Source organism: Dasypus novemcinctus, chromosome 4 (genome assembly GCF_030445035.2).
Source record: "Dasypus novemcinctus isolate mDasNov1 chromosome 4, mDasNov1.1.hap2, whole genome shotgun sequence".
Lineage (NCBI taxonomy): Eukaryota > Metazoa > Chordata > Mammalia > Cingulata > Dasypodidae > Dasypus > Dasypus novemcinctus.
The window spans coordinates 12,595,048-12,610,825 of NC_080676.1; the positions used below are offsets into that span (position 1 = coordinate 12,595,048).

Consider the following 15,778-nt stretch of genomic DNA (forward strand, 5'->3'; position numbering starts at 1 on the left):
ATTTTTCCATTTTCTATTTTGTACCAATAGCTTACTGTTTTATTTACTGATTCTTTATAATGGTACTTGATATTTATTAATATAAATCTTCCAGCTTTTATTAATATGAATCTTCCAGCTTTGTCCTTCTTCAATACTGACTTGACTATATCGGTCCTTTTTATACCCATATGAATTTTTAGTTCATAAATCAAAAAACAAAAACAAAAACCTCCTGGGATTCTGAAGGGGGTTATGTTAAATTATAAGTTAACACCCTTACACACAATATTAAATCTACTAATCCTTGAACATGGCATATCCTTCCATTTATTTGGATCTTATTTAATCCCTCTCAATAATGATTTGTAGTTTTCAATGTAGAGATCTTATGTAACTTTCCTTACATTTATCCTTAGGTATGTAGTTATTAATGATGCTATTTTAGTTTGTATCATTTTTGTTGTAGAACCCCCCCATCTACAAACTATTAGAATTAGTAGGAAATGTAGCAAGACTGCTAGATGTGAAGACAATATACAAAACCACTTTTCCCCCTAAATACCAGTAGCAAGTAGAAAGCTAAATATAAAAAAAGATAGGTTAATGTTTCATTAAAAAAAACTTAAGTGTTTTAGTTTCCTGACTGCTACAACAAATACCATACAATGGGTTGGATTAACATGAGGAATTTATTGTCTGTTTCAGAGGCTAGAAGGTTTGCTTCCTCAAGGGATCAGTATCTTCTGGCTGGCCAGCAATTCCTGGTGTTCCTTGGCTTTTCCATCATATGACAACACACATGGAGGCACCTTTTCCTTTCTGTCCCAGATTATGTTGATTTCCAGCTTTTGACTGTTCCTCATGACTTCCTTTTCTCTGTGGCTGAATTTCATTCTGCTTGCACAGGACTCCAGTAATCTAGATTAAAGCCCAACCTGTTACCACTTGGCCACACCTTAACTGAAGTAACATCTGCAAGCATCCTATTTACAAATAGGTTCACATCCACAGGAGCAGGGGTTGGGACCTGAACATGCCTTTCGTGGGGAACATGATTCAACCCTCAAAGTCTACCCTCTGAATCCCCAAAAGGCTTGTTCTTCCCATGTGAAAAATTCAGTCATTCCATTACAACATCCTAAAAGCCTTGCTATTTCAGTAACAATGCTAAGCATAATGTCTCATTAAAATTGATTATGGGACTCCTAGGTCAAAGTTCCTCTGTCTATGGACCTGTAAAAGCTAGAAAACAAGTTTTCTGCTTCCAATATATAATGTTGGAACAGGCATAGGATACATATTACAATTACAGAAGGGAGAAATTGGAAGGAAAACTGGGGTCACAGATACCAAAGTATTCTAAAACCTAGCAGTGCAAGTTTCCATTAGATTTCAATGTCTGAGAGTCATCTCTGGATGCATGCCTTGTCCTCTGGCCTGATGGCACAGTAGCCCCACCCCTTTCAAGTGCGTGTGCAATGGTCTTGCTCTCCCTGAAAACTGGAGTGTAGGCTCCACCACCTAAGAGCATCGGAATGGCAGCCAGTCTCTCTGTGAATGCCAGGACACAGGCCCCACCATCTCTAAGCATTGAGATGGCACCACTTTCCCTGAACAATGGGCTGGAAGGCTTCCCCACTAAGCACTGGGGCAGATGGCCTGGCCCTCCAAGCCCAAGGGTGGACCCACTCTTTCCACACAGATGGATAGGTTAGCACTCTTCGTCCAAGGAAATTTCTTTGGTCCAGGCCTTGGCTTCCACGGTTCTGCCCTTGAAGTCATTCTTCCTTCAGTTTGTTCCTTTTCTGTCTCTTTCAGGCATTACTTCTGTTCATACAAAGTTTTGTCAGCTTTGCGTATGGTTCAATGTGGGTCCAAACCATCAGGCAATAGGATTTTCCACAGATCTTTCCTGGATAACTGCATTTCCAAACCTGACATTCACTGAAATGGCTGACAGGACACATGTTCAGTCACACCTAATAACGCAGTTAAATGCTTACTCAGGGCCCTGTTTTCAGGGGGAGTCACTTCCTGAAAGCCAGGGAGGTTTCTGATAGAGTTGTTTCTGACCCATTACAGAATGACTTGAAAAGCTGCCAGTTTTGAGGATACCAGAACAAGAGGACTCTGTACTAGATGCAGGCTGCCATGTAAGCCACTCTGCCACTGGGTCATATAAGCCAGCAGATCTTCCTATTGGAAGTTTCAGTGTGAACGGAGATGCTGTCTGGAGACTTTGGCAGGACCCTTAGGATTTTGGAGCAAAATGCTATCCTACTCTGAAGGTAACTACTCTCCTTTTGAGAAACCGCTTTTTCCCTGCTACCGGGCCTTAGCAGAGACTGAGTCCTTAACCATGGGCTACCAAGTTACCATGAAACCTGATTTGCCCATCATGAGCTGGTTGTCTGACCGACAAAACCATAAATTTGGGTGTACAGAGCAGCAGTGTCTGTAGAACTCCATCATCATATATGTAAGATCAAGCATGAGTAGGCTGTGAAGATACAAGTATGTTACATAAGGATGTGGCACAAGTGCCCACAGATTCCATGCCTGCCACATACCATCTCTTTCCCAGCCTACAACTATGGCCCTTTGAGAAGTTTCCCAAAATCAGGTGACAGAGGAAGAGAAAACTTGTCCCTGGTTTACAGATAGTTTTGTATGATATACAGGTACCACCTAAAAGTGGACAGTTGCAGGACTACAGCCCCATGAAAATCCTCCCAGTGGACAGAATTTTGAGCAGTATATCTGGTTGTTCATTTTGCCCGGAAGAAGAAATGGCTGTAAGTGCATCTGTATACTGATTCATGGGCTGTGATCAATGGTTTGGCTGGGTAGTCAGGGACCTGCAAGGCATATGATTGGAAAACTGGTGACGAAGAGGTCTGGGGAAACCTTTCTGAGTGAGCAAAAAACATGAAGATGTTTGTGTCCCATGTGAATGCTCACCAGAGGAGGATTTTAATAATCAAGTGGATGGTATGACCTGTTCTCTGGATACCAGTCACCCTTTCCACAGCTACACCTGTAACTGCCCAATGGGCTCATGAACAGTGTGACCATGGTGGTAGGGATGGAGGTTATGCATGGGCTCAGTAACATGGATTTCCACTCATCAAGGCTGACCTGGCTACAGCTACTGCTGAGCCCAATCTTCCAGTATCAAAGATTGACAGTCCCCAATAAAGCATATTTCCTGAGGTAATCAGTTTGCTACCTGGTGGCAGGTTGATTATACTCAATCACTTCCGTCATAGAAGGGGAAACACTTCGTTCTTACTGGAATAGACACATACTCCAGATACGGATTTGTCTTCCTACAGGCAATGCTTCTGTTAAAACTACCCTCCATGGACTGACAGAACACCTTATCCACTGAGGAGTTATTCTATAAAGCATTGGGATCAAGGAACCCACTTCATTGTAAGTGAAGTGTGGGAATGGGCACATGCTTATGAAATTCACTGGTTCTTAACATATTTCCCATTACCCTGACACAGCTGGATTGACAAAACAGTGGAATGGCCTTTTGAAGACTCAATTACAGCAACACCTTGCTGCGGCAATGTTCTCCAGGAGGCTGTATATGATCTGAATCAGCTTCCCTCTATGGTGCTGTTTTTCCCATAGCCAGGACTCACAGGCTCCAGGAATCAAGGGATGAAAATGGCAATGGTACCACTTATTATTACCCCTGGTGATCCATTAGTAAAATTTTTGTTTCTTGTCCCCATGACCGTAAGACCTATTGGTCTACAGGTCTTATGTCCCAAAACAGAAGTGTTTCCTTCAGGAGACAAAATAATGGTTTCAATGACTGGCAGTTAAGATGGCCACTCAGCCACTTTGAGTTCTCATGCTTCTGAATCAACAGGTGAAGAAGGAAATTAATGTAATGGCTAGAGTGACTGATTCAAATTATCAATTGGAAATAGGACTGCTGGTACAAAATGGAGGTAAAGAATATAGTTTGTCTAGAATGCAAGAGATCCCTTAGGGTGTCTATTAGTAGTACCATATCCTGTGATTAAAGTCAATGGAAAACTACAGCAACCCAATCCAGGCAGGACTATGAATGGCCCAGAATCTTCAGGAGTGAAGGTTTTGGTAACCACATCTGGCAAGAACCACAACCAGCTAAGGTAAATGCTGAGGGTAAAGGGAAAAGTGGTAATGGGTCATGGAAGAAGGTAGTTATATGAGCTACCAGTTGCAGAAATGAGGATTAAAAATGATTAGAAGCATTTCTTCCTTATTTTGTTAATGTTTGTATATATGCATAAAGCAGATAACTTTGTTTTCTTCTTCTTATCCCTTTATAATTCAAGTGAGTAAACTTTATCATAGTATTTAAGTCATAGGATATCAAGTTTAAGAGTGAATACTGCTCAAGGACTTGCATCTTCTCTTTGGTTTCCAATCCAAGACACAAACTGACAGACTGGATAAAAAAATATGACCCATCTACATGCTGTCTATAAGAGACTCACCTAAGATGTAAGGACATAACCATTGAAAGTGGAAGCTTGGAAAAAGATATTCCACCCAAATAGTAACCAAGACAGAGCTGGAGCAGTGATACGAATGTCAGACAAAATGGATTTTAAATGCAAAACTATTGTAAGGATCGAAGAACGTCATTATATATTAATAAGAGGGGCAATTCACCAAGAAGAAATAAATGTACTAAATATTTATGCATATAATTTGGGTGCCCCAACATACATGAGATACACACTGGCAAAACTAAAGGGAGAAAGAGGTGTCTCTACAATAATAGTTGGAGACTTCAATACAGCACTCAGAATTGGACAAAATGTCTGGACAGAGAACAAATAAACAGAGAGGGAGGATGTGGGTTAAGCAGTTGCTTTTCAAAACGGAAGTCCTAGACTCAGTTTTCGGTGCTTACTTAAAAAACAAACAAACAACAAGCAAGCAAATGGGTCACAGGACAATTCTCAATAAATGTAAAGACTGAAATTATACATATCATGTCCTCTGATCTTAATGGAATGCTGCTGGAAATCAATAATTGATGGAAAAGGGAATTCATAAATACTTGGAAATGTAAAAACACACCCTTAATACTCAGTGGGTAAAAGTTTGAAATTGCAAGGGATTTCAGTAAGTATCTTTAGACAAATGAAAATGAGAACACAATATATCAAAACCTATGGGACACTGCAAAGGCAGTGCTTAGAGGGAAATTTATAGCCCTTAATGCTTATATTAAAAAAGAAGAGGTATAATTGAAGGTCTAACTATGCAGCTGGAGGAACTAGAAAAAGAACAGCAAACTAATCCCAAACCAATATGAAAGAAAGAATAGTCAAGATCAGAGCAGCAATAAAAGAAATTGAGAACAAAAAAACCAAGAGAATCAACAAAACCAAAATTTGATTCTTTGATAAGATAAAAAAAATCAACAAACCCTTACCTAGACTGACAAAAATACAGAGAAGACACAAATTAAAAAAAAAAACCAGAAACGAAATGGGACACATTACCACTGATCCCAAAGAAGTAAGAGAGATAAGAGAATATTATCAACTGTACGGCAAAAAAACAAAACAAAACCCAAAACAATGTAGATGAGATGGACAAATTCCTAGAAAAACATGAACAACCTATACTAACCCTAGAAGAAACTGAAGACCTCAACAAGCAGTCATCAAAAACCTTCCCAAGATGTAAAGCCCTGGGCCAGATGGCTTCACAGGTGAATTTTACCAATCACTCAAAGATGATCAAATACCAATCTTTCTGAAGCTCTTCCAAAAAACTGAACAGGAAAGAACGCTACCGAATTCATTCTATGAAGACATCATCTCCCTATTCCCAAAACCAGATGATACTAAGAAAGAAGAAAATTACAGACCAATATCTCTAATGAATATAGATGCAAACATCTTTAAGAAAATACTTGCAAACTGAGCCCAAAAGCACATTAAAAGAATTATACATCATGATCAAGGGTAGGTCCAACACTGGAAAATTAGTGCAATAAACCATATTGATAAAATGAAGAAGAAAAACCACATGATCCTCTTGAATGATGCAGAAAAAGTATTAGAAAAAATACAGCATTCTTTTTTGAAAAAAAAATTTCAAGATAGGAATAAAAGGAACTTTTTCAATATGGTAAAGTGCATATATGAAAAACCTACAGATAGCACTGTACTCAATGGTGAAAGATTGAAAACTTTCCTGCTGAGATCAGGAACCAGAAAAGGATGCCCACTGTTACCAGTATTATTCAATATTGTGCTAGAAGTTGTAGCTAGAGCAATTAGGCTAGATAAAGAAATAAAAGGCACCCATGTAAAAAAGGAAGAAGTAAAACTTTCAATATTCGCTGATGATTTGATCCTATATTTAGAAAATTCTGAAAAATCCAAACAAAGATACCAGAACTAATAGAAGAGTTCAGCAAAGTGATGGCATACAAGATTAATATGCAAAAATCAAGTGTTTCTAAACACTACTAAGGAGCAATCTGAGGAGGACATTTTAAAAATCCATTACAATAGCAACTAAAATAATCAAATATTTAGGAATAAACTTAAGCAAGGACAAAAAGGCCTATATTCAGAAAACATTGCTAAAAAAAAAGAGAAGACTTAAATAAATGGAAGAACTCCATGTTCATGGACTGGAAGACTAAATATTATTAAAAAGTCAATTCTACCCAAACTGATTTACAGATTCAATGCAATTTGCATAAAAATCACAACAGCTTTTTTTTTTTTGTAGAAATGGAAAAGCCAAATATCAAAATTATTTGGAAAGGTAAGGGGCTTCAGAGAGCCAAAAATGTTTTTAAAGAGAAGGATGAAGTTGGAGGACTCTCACTTCCTGACTTTAAAGCATAATTACTTAGCTACAGTGGTAAAAACAGCACAGTATTAGCACAAAGACAGATTGATCAATGGAACCAAATTGAGAACTCAGTGATTTTTGACAAAGCTATCAAGCCCTCACAGCAGGACCAGAATAGTCTACTCAACATGTTGCTGGGAGAACTGGATATCCATGTCCACAAGAAAGAAAGAAGAGCCCTATCTCACACCTTATACAAAAATTAACTCAAAATGGGTTAATGACCTAAATATAAACTTTCCCATGAAACTCCTAGAAGAATACATAGGCAAACATCTTCAAGATCTTGATAGGCAGTAGTTTCTTAAACTTTACACACAAAGTACATGCAACAAAAGAAAAAAATACAAAATGGGACCTCCTCAAAATTAAACACATTTGCCCTCAGAGGACTTTGTCAAAAGGGTGAAAAAGTAGCTGACTCAATAGGATAAAATATTTGGAAATCACATGTCTATCTGATAAGGGTTTAATATCCATGATATAAAGAGAGCATACAACTCATCAATAAAAAGACAAACTACCTGATTAAAAAATGGTCAAAGACTTTAATAGACAATTGTCCAAAGAAATACAAATGGCAAAAAAACACATGAAAAAATGTTCAATATCATTAGCGATTTGGGAAATGCAAAGCAAAACTACAATGATATAACATTTCACACCTATTAGAATGGCCACTATTAAAAAGTCAGAAAACTACAAATGCTGGCGATATATGGACAGTTAATAATGCTTTTTCACTGATGGGAATGTAGAATGGTACAGCCACTGTGGAGGACTGCTTGGCAGTTCCTAAGGAAGTTGAATATAGACTTGCCATATGATGAAGCAATTCCACTATAAGGTATATACATATAACTGAGAGCATTGACACAAATGGACATCAGCACATTGACATTCACAACTATGTTATTCACAATTGCCAAAATATGTAAACAACCGGGATGTTTATAAACTGATGGATAAATTGAGGTAGATACACACAATGGACCACATTCAACCGTGAGAACAAGTGAAGTTGTGAAGAATATGAAAACATAGATGAATTTGGAAGACAATGAGTGAAGCAAGCCAGGCACAAAAGCACAAATACTGATTGGGCTATTATGAACAAAATATTGTCTAAACTCATGGAGTTAATATATGTCACCAGAAAATAGAATGAGGATAGAGGATAGAAAGCTGAGGGTTAATCTGTGCAGAACCGATAAAAAGGTTGTAAATCTTTGGAAACAAATAGAAATGGTGTTAGCACATCACAGTGTTTGCAACTAGCCGAGCTGTTATATGGGTATTACAGTGGTTGAAAGGTAAAGTTTACTAGAAGGAAAGCTAAAAAATGCAACATGGGATTATACAACAAAGTGAAACCTCAAGTGAAATACAAATATGGGTAATATTGCATATGACTTGTTTTTAAAAAATATAAATACAAATAAACTACAGAGACAGAAAACAGAAAAGCAGATATGTACAGCAGGAGAAATAAGAGAATGAGAGGTGATGAAGATTTGTTTTTTGTGCTTTATTATGATTATTTTTTGAATAAAAAAAAAATGCTCTATTGATTGAAGTAATGAATGCACAACTATGTGATTAGACCAAATACCAGTGATTGTATACTTTGTATGGATTTATACTTTATTGTATCAATAATATTTGTTTGTTAAAAGAATCTAATCAAGTGATCTAAAGTGAATGTAATATAATCAAAGGGTACAGGAATAGATTTAAGAATTTAATCATTTGGGATTCAAAAAAGAACTTGAAACTGTCACAGATGTGATTTAAAATTTTAATTCTTAACTTCTCAAGCAAATACGTAGAGCTTTACCATTTTCTGAACAAAAAGGAAAAAAAAATCTACTTATCAATTTAGACAGGCATATGGGAGCAGAAGAATGAAAGAAAAGTATTGGATGATCTGCCAAATCAAATAAACCAAACAATTCAGCATAGCTCAAAGATGGTGAGTCTGTTTTGTGAACCCATAGTTCTACTGGATACTCTTTCTAATTAGATTATACTGGATGGTAATATATCTCTACAGTTACTTCTTCAAAATGGGAAATCTTAAATTATTTACCTACAGGAATTTATAAGAAAAATAGAAAAGTTGACATTTCTCTACCATGATTTTGAGCACCAAGTACACATAATGCCCAAGTACAAAGTTGTACTTGGTACACCTTTCACCCGTACATGAGTTTCCATTAGGGAATTTTATAAAGAGATCTGAGTCAGGAAGTAGTTAGAGATTTAGCTCCCTAGCAGCATGTTTTTGCTGTGAACAGGACAAATGCTTTCTCCAAGCTTTCTGGCATACTTGTATGGAGAAGAAAATACTTGGAGCTGTTGGCTGAGGATGCCATCATCCAGCAGAGGTGCCAGAAACAGCATTTGTATAGCAAGTAGTAGCTCTCTACAGAGGTGGGATGCCTCTGGGGAGGCTAAGGGGAAAATAGGCTGACAAGGTAAAAAGAAATAAAATTTTCCTAGTGTACACAGCCTACTGTCCTAGGAGAAGTCATATCTGAGCAAAGGTGATGTCTGCAGCTACAGGAATTTCTTCCTTGTTTATGGTACTTAATACTTGCTTACATCTCAGTATTTATAACAAACATTTAATAAAGTTGTTATGTCTATATCTGTTTCCTCCACTGGACCCTGAGAGCCCTAGCAAGTATATCCCTTAAAACCTTCTAGTACTTGTTTGGAATTGAATAAGGAACACTACTTTCAGTATGTATGTCAACTCATAAATTAGATAATGTTAATGTACACAGGTGTAGAGGTTTGGACTAATCTTTCAAAAGATCCTAAAACATGGATCCATAAGTGACAGCAAATTGAAATGAAATGGTATGCCTTTTTTTTGTCTTTGCATATATTATTTCTCTCCTGAAATGTAAACTAGAAAAAAAACAGTTTTAAATATTTACTGAGTAAGAGAAAAACGTGCCTCTCCAGGTTAACCTAGCCAAGCTAGAAAACCCTATGTAACACTGCATATTAATATGAATATAAACTATGAATTATAACATTGCAGTTGAATATGAACTAATTTTCATTAATCTCACCAAATTAGAAAACATTTTGATTCAATGATCTCAGGCAAAATCATGGTGATGGTGTATATGAGTTTGACAAGAATCTGTTTATGGATCTACTAACCAACTATTTAATACTGAATCTGTCTTAGAAAATACCTATATATTGTCACTGTTTAAAACACATATAAAAATGTGTTTGAAATTCTGAACAACTTAAAAAAAAAGCAATGGGGAGTGGATGTGGCTCAGGCAGTTGAGCACTTGTCTCCCAAATGGGAGGTCCTGGGTTCAGTTCCCAGTGCCTCCTAGAAAAAGCGAAAAAAAACAAAAAACAAAAAACAAGCAGCAAACAAACTAAAAAGCCAACTCAAGGGAGCTGATGTATCTTAGTGGTTGAGCACGAGCTTCCCACATACGAGGTCCCGGGTTCAATTCCTGGTCCTGGTACCTCAAAAAAACAAAAGCAAACAAAAAACAGGCAACAAACTTTTAACTACAAACCCTGCCCTTTAGGTACATCTCCTAATTTATATAAATTAAATAATTAACATTACTTAATAGAAGAGTTGTAATTAATATTAAATCAGGAAAGCATGTGTGGCTCAAGGGATAGGGCCTCTACCTATCATAAGAGAGGACCCAGGTTCAATCCCTGGGGCCTCCTGGTGAAAAAGAAGAGAAAGTGTACATGTACGGCGAGCCAGTGCCCATGTGGCAAGCCAGGTGTCCACGTGGTAAGCCAAGCGCTCATGCAGCCAGCTATTGCAAGCACTTGGCGAGCCAAGTACTTGCATAGCAAGCCGAAAGCCACACAGTGAGCCAGTGCCCGTGCAAGTGAGTCATGCAGCAAGATGATGACTCAACAAAAGGGAGATGAAGAGGAATGCCAAGGTGAAGTATAGCAGAGACCAGGAACTGAGGTGGTGCCATTGACGGGGAACCTCTCTCCACATCAGAAGTCCCCAAGATTGGATCCCTTTGAATCCTAGAGGAGAAAAAAGCACATTTAAATCAAATGTGAACTTGAGACAATGAAGTTAGAAACAAGAGAAAAGACTACCATTTTTTGGGAAAATGACTAAGTAGCTCTTTTAATTAGACTGAAAATTATGCATAATATTGCTTATATTTTGAAAAATTACAGATTTCAACTAAATTAGGCTGAGCATACAAACCGGCCACTGAAGAAAGTAGAGGGGAGGTGGTTAATTCTACCTGCAACTTCCTCCTCCTCTCAGTTTCCCCCGTTTCAATAAATAATACCTCTTGCAGTTGCTTAGGACAAAAACCATAGTGATCCATGATGCTTCCCTTTCTCTTGCATCTAAACCTCAAGTAAATTCTATTAGCTCTATCTCTGAAATATATTGAGAAAGCACCACTTTTTCCAATATCCTTGCTATCACCCATTTTTAGTTTGGATTAATGTAAGACTATTTAATTTTAAAGTGTTCATTCCTTTGTTTATCCACCTACCCATCCAACAAACACGAATGGAACAATCACTTATACCACTGTTCTTGACATTAAATTACTTAGGGAGTTAGCTGCCTTTCTAGCTTTTACACAAGAAACACTTCTTACCCATACTGAATCTTACTATGGTCTGCTGACACAGGAAGAAACCTTCAAGGTACTAAATAGGGTCAATTTTGAAAAAATAATGCTAAAGATTAGGTACGGAATTATTTTCCAAACTAGGATTCTTTGCTTTGCGCCCAACTAAACTGGAGAACTTAAATGATCATTAAATATATATGGATGAAACACATCTGTAAATGCTTTTGACATGCAACTCAGAAGGAATAAAAAGAATTGAATGATATTGCTGTATCTACTTAAATGAACAAGGTATTTTGGCCTTTTTATCTCTAAACATGAAAAACAAAGAACTGATTTGACCTCTGTCAGATTCTAGCAATAAATAATGTTCATCCATGGACAATTAACGTAAATGATAAAAAGGTGGATCTCATTACGAAATGCATTTCAATAAAATATTGCTTTTCATATGTAATACTTCTCAAAAACTGTGATTTTTATGTTTTTATTAACTGTACACTAACAATAGTTGTAATGATTTAAAAAAAAAAACTCTTCTGGACTGCATTAACATTTAGAGCATTATGACCCTAGGATATGAAATAAATTTAAATACACACATATTTTTGCTGAAGGAAAACATGACAACCAATAAAAGACTTTCATGCATTACAACGAATTCTATAGGGTAGGGTTTCTCCATAGTGGCACTAGTGACATTTTAGGCCACTTAATTCTTTGTCATTGAGGGCTGTCCTGTGCAATGTTGGTTGTTTTACAGCATCCATGACCTCTTCCTACTAGATGCCAGTAGCAGCCTACACTTGGTTTAGAGCCAAAAATGTCTCCAGACAATACTCAATGTCCTGCTGGGGGGCAAAAAGGTCCCTGATTGAGAATCAGTGCTGTAATGGGACAGCAATACAAGGTAAAACTTTTGTCTATTAAAGAAGAACTAGTTCACTTTTTAAAAATCGATGATAGCAGGTATCATTAATGACTATGGTATTTAATTCCATCGGATGTATTTAAAAGAGTTAAGTAATATTTATTGTAAAATGGCATTTTACAACCTACTAGAAATTACTTTGTCATTATTTAAACTTATAAATGGGGGAAATGGAAAGGACAACTGTGTTTATATGGCTATGAGTCTCCAAAAAAGAGTTGGGAGGTCATCAGAGGGGTAATGCTTATACACATCTCAGCAGGGTCCCAGAGACAGCTCAAGTAGATAGAAGTCCAGGGACTGGTTCTCCTGAGGGCTACAGAGACCCACAGGTTCTATGGTCATGGCAGATGGCTCTGGAGTTCAGTGCCATGTCAGTTGGCCCCACTTGGGAGTTTGTTCCTGAGTGTGATGGACTTGGACTCAGATATGACCTTTCTACACATGCCTCTTCTGTTACTTTTACTGGACTTGTAGTTGGTGCTGGGGTTAGTGTATACTCAAGAGACCTGAATCTCTGGAATGTCCATGTGATGGCCAGGCCCTGAGACTCAGCAGACTTGCAACTCCTACCATCTGGTTTATAGGACTTACCCTGGCCAGCTAACAGGGAGGTGAAGGTTAACCACTACACCAGGGAGCTAAGGTTGCCTACAACTGCAAGCAGAACGACATCCATCATCCATGTGGAATCTAGATATAGAGGTGGAATAGACATAACCATCCCAGGGTCCACAGGATGGAGGAATAGAGTATGGATTAGAATGGACTTACTGATATTCTTCTATGGAACTATTGTGATTAGCAATAGAAGAAACTGTAGCATTGATGTGGAGAAAGTGGCCACGGTAGCTGTTGAGGGTAGGGAGAGGGAAGAAGAAACATGATATGGGGACATTTTAAGGACTTGGAGTTGTCCTGGGTGATACTGCAAGGACAGATGCTGGACACTGTATGTCCTGCCATGGCCCACTGGGTGGACTGGGGGAGAGTATAAACTACAATGTAAACCATTATCCTTGTGGTGCAGCAGTGCTCCAAAATGTATTCACCAAATGCAATGAATATGCCACAATGATGAAAGAGGTTGTTGATATGGGAGGAGTGGGGTGAGGGGGGTGGGGGACATTTGGGTACCTCATATTTTTTGAGTGTAACATTTTAAAAAAATAATAAAGAAGGAAAAAAATAAACTTATGATGGAGAACTTTTGATGTTAGCTTATAATTCTTGAAGGCTATCTTCTCAGATGTATCTAGAAAACAACTGAAAAGAATATCAGGACTCTTAAACAAACGCAAAATATTTAGATACAAAGCAAATATTTTTCAAAATTCAATTTGCATAGACTAGCACCCTTTTTTTCTTTCTATCTTCAAATGATGTCTATTCAATTCTAAGAATTAGGGCATCGATAATAGTTTAAAAACTCCAAAAACCTTTTTCATACAGAGAAGCAGTACCTCCTTACTCCTGGTACCAGTCTCCTAAATATCATCTCATTATGCCGCAATTCTCTCAGCTTGATCAGTTTACTGGCAGGAATGTAATTGGAATCATTCATTCGAACTATAATAATAAAATTTTATGTAGTGCTTTGTTTCAAAGCAATTCTACATATATTATCTAATAGTAATTGAACAGATCTACATAGGTAGAAAAGTTCTACTACGTATAAGGAATTTGCAGTTTGGTAATGACTTGCCTAGTTTATACTAAGCAGCAGCAGAGCTAGAATACAGCCCAACTTTCCAGACCAATGACATCAAACTCTTTCCACAAGAAACAATCATTTGAGCTTTTGCTCATAATTCTACATTGCATGGAATTTTAGGATGTCTGAAGGTAGGTTGAACCATATTACTGTCTAGAGTGGCATAGTGTTCAGATGTAGCAGCGAAACTTCTCTAATAGTTACTCTGTCCTTTGAAGACCGTATCTTCCAATTCGTCTGTACTCGAGGTACAATTTTTTTAAAAATCACTCTTATGTTGAATATATTTATTAAATTGCTTAAAGGGTTTCTCCACCAAAAGTTTGAATTTTTCTATCATGCAGTGGAAAACATTAACCTCAACCGTACTCAAGAGGACGGCTCTGGTTTTTACAATGAAAGAGCTGTTGAGAGAAAACAATACAGAAAAGTGAATTTGATAATCCAGCATAGATGTTTCTTAGTAAGCCCCTGGTAAGAGTTGATTTATAAACGCCGGATAGTTGCTGCGGATTAAAAATTATTTTTCAATCCCTAAAATTAACTCAGTTAAGACTCAGACATCTAATAACATACAAAAAACTGCCTCTCAGACTTAAAACCATTCCTCAATTTCAACTATGTGAGAACTAAAACTAAAGTGCATTACAATAAGTCAATATTTGCAGCTACTGCTGAAGAGTGCCGGTACCCTAAAACGATTATCAAAGCAAACTGCCGTAGCTGGCATTTCCGAGTCATCTCTGCAGCCTCGGCGTGAATTTGGGCCAACGCGCTGGCCCGTAAGCAGCGCCGGGCGGCCCCGGGTCCCCAAAGGGACCGTCACAGCGACGCGTCCCGGCCCGCTCCCGGCGGGGGGGACAGAGGCGGCCGCCCGCCCGAGGGGACCCTTCAGGGGCGTCGCGGGGAAATTTACTTCCCTGGGAAGAAAGGGACGGCTTCAGGCCGGGGCTGGGGAGGAAGGCGGGACGCAAAGGCAAACCTGCCCACGGCTCGTCGCCAGCGTCTCCCCTTCCCAGCACTTGGAGCAGAACGCCCGGCGTGGCGGCCCCGGGCCGCGTCGGTGCCCTCTTCATCCGATATTCCCTCTGACGTTGCGTCTCGGGGGCTTCCGTCTTCTCGTACTCACCTGGATATTAGCACGCCTGCACGGATACGACGACGGCCGTCAAAGCCGAAAAGCACAAAGAGCCATCGGTCCCCCTCCACACGCCTTTCCCACGGGTCCCTCCGCAGGCCCCGCCCCCGCCGTGAAGCGCGCGAGCTCCCAGCGGGCGCGCTCAGGCCCGCCCCGCCCCCAGGCGCGCGCCCTGGCCGTCTCTGGCGCGGGCAGCGTCGCCCCGCCCACCATGGACCCGCCCACTCTGGCCCCGCCCCGCGCGCCCGACCCAGCGCGGAGGGCGATAGGCTTTCACGATTTAGCTCTCCCTTTTTCCACCCCCCCCTTAAAGGAGCGTTTCCACAATGGCAAAAGACAGAAACCCCAGTAAAACTCAGAAACCATCAAAGAGTGCCACGAAAAGTCATCACACCCCCAGCGCTCGCGAGTTTAGCCCTCCTCCCAAAGCTCTGGCTCCGCCCCCGCGGGGACACCGCCCCCACAAGCCCGCGCTTACGCTTACTGGGCGGTGCGCGACGCGC

General features: G+C 39.2%; 1 long non-coding RNA gene across 1 annotated transcript; it reads right to left on the minus strand.

The window, feature by feature from the left end:
- Nucleotides 1-7,404: 7,404 nt before the first annotated feature.
- Nucleotides 7,405-15,409, minus strand: LOC131278173 (uncharacterized). Its single transcript, XR_009185427.1, has 2 exons — nt 15,267-15,409; nt 7,405-10,917 (listed from the first exon to the last, which is right to left on the minus strand). It is a non-coding gene; the product is annotated as an uncharacterized lncRNA (long non-coding RNA).
- Nucleotides 15,410-15,778: the final 369 nt, after the last annotated feature.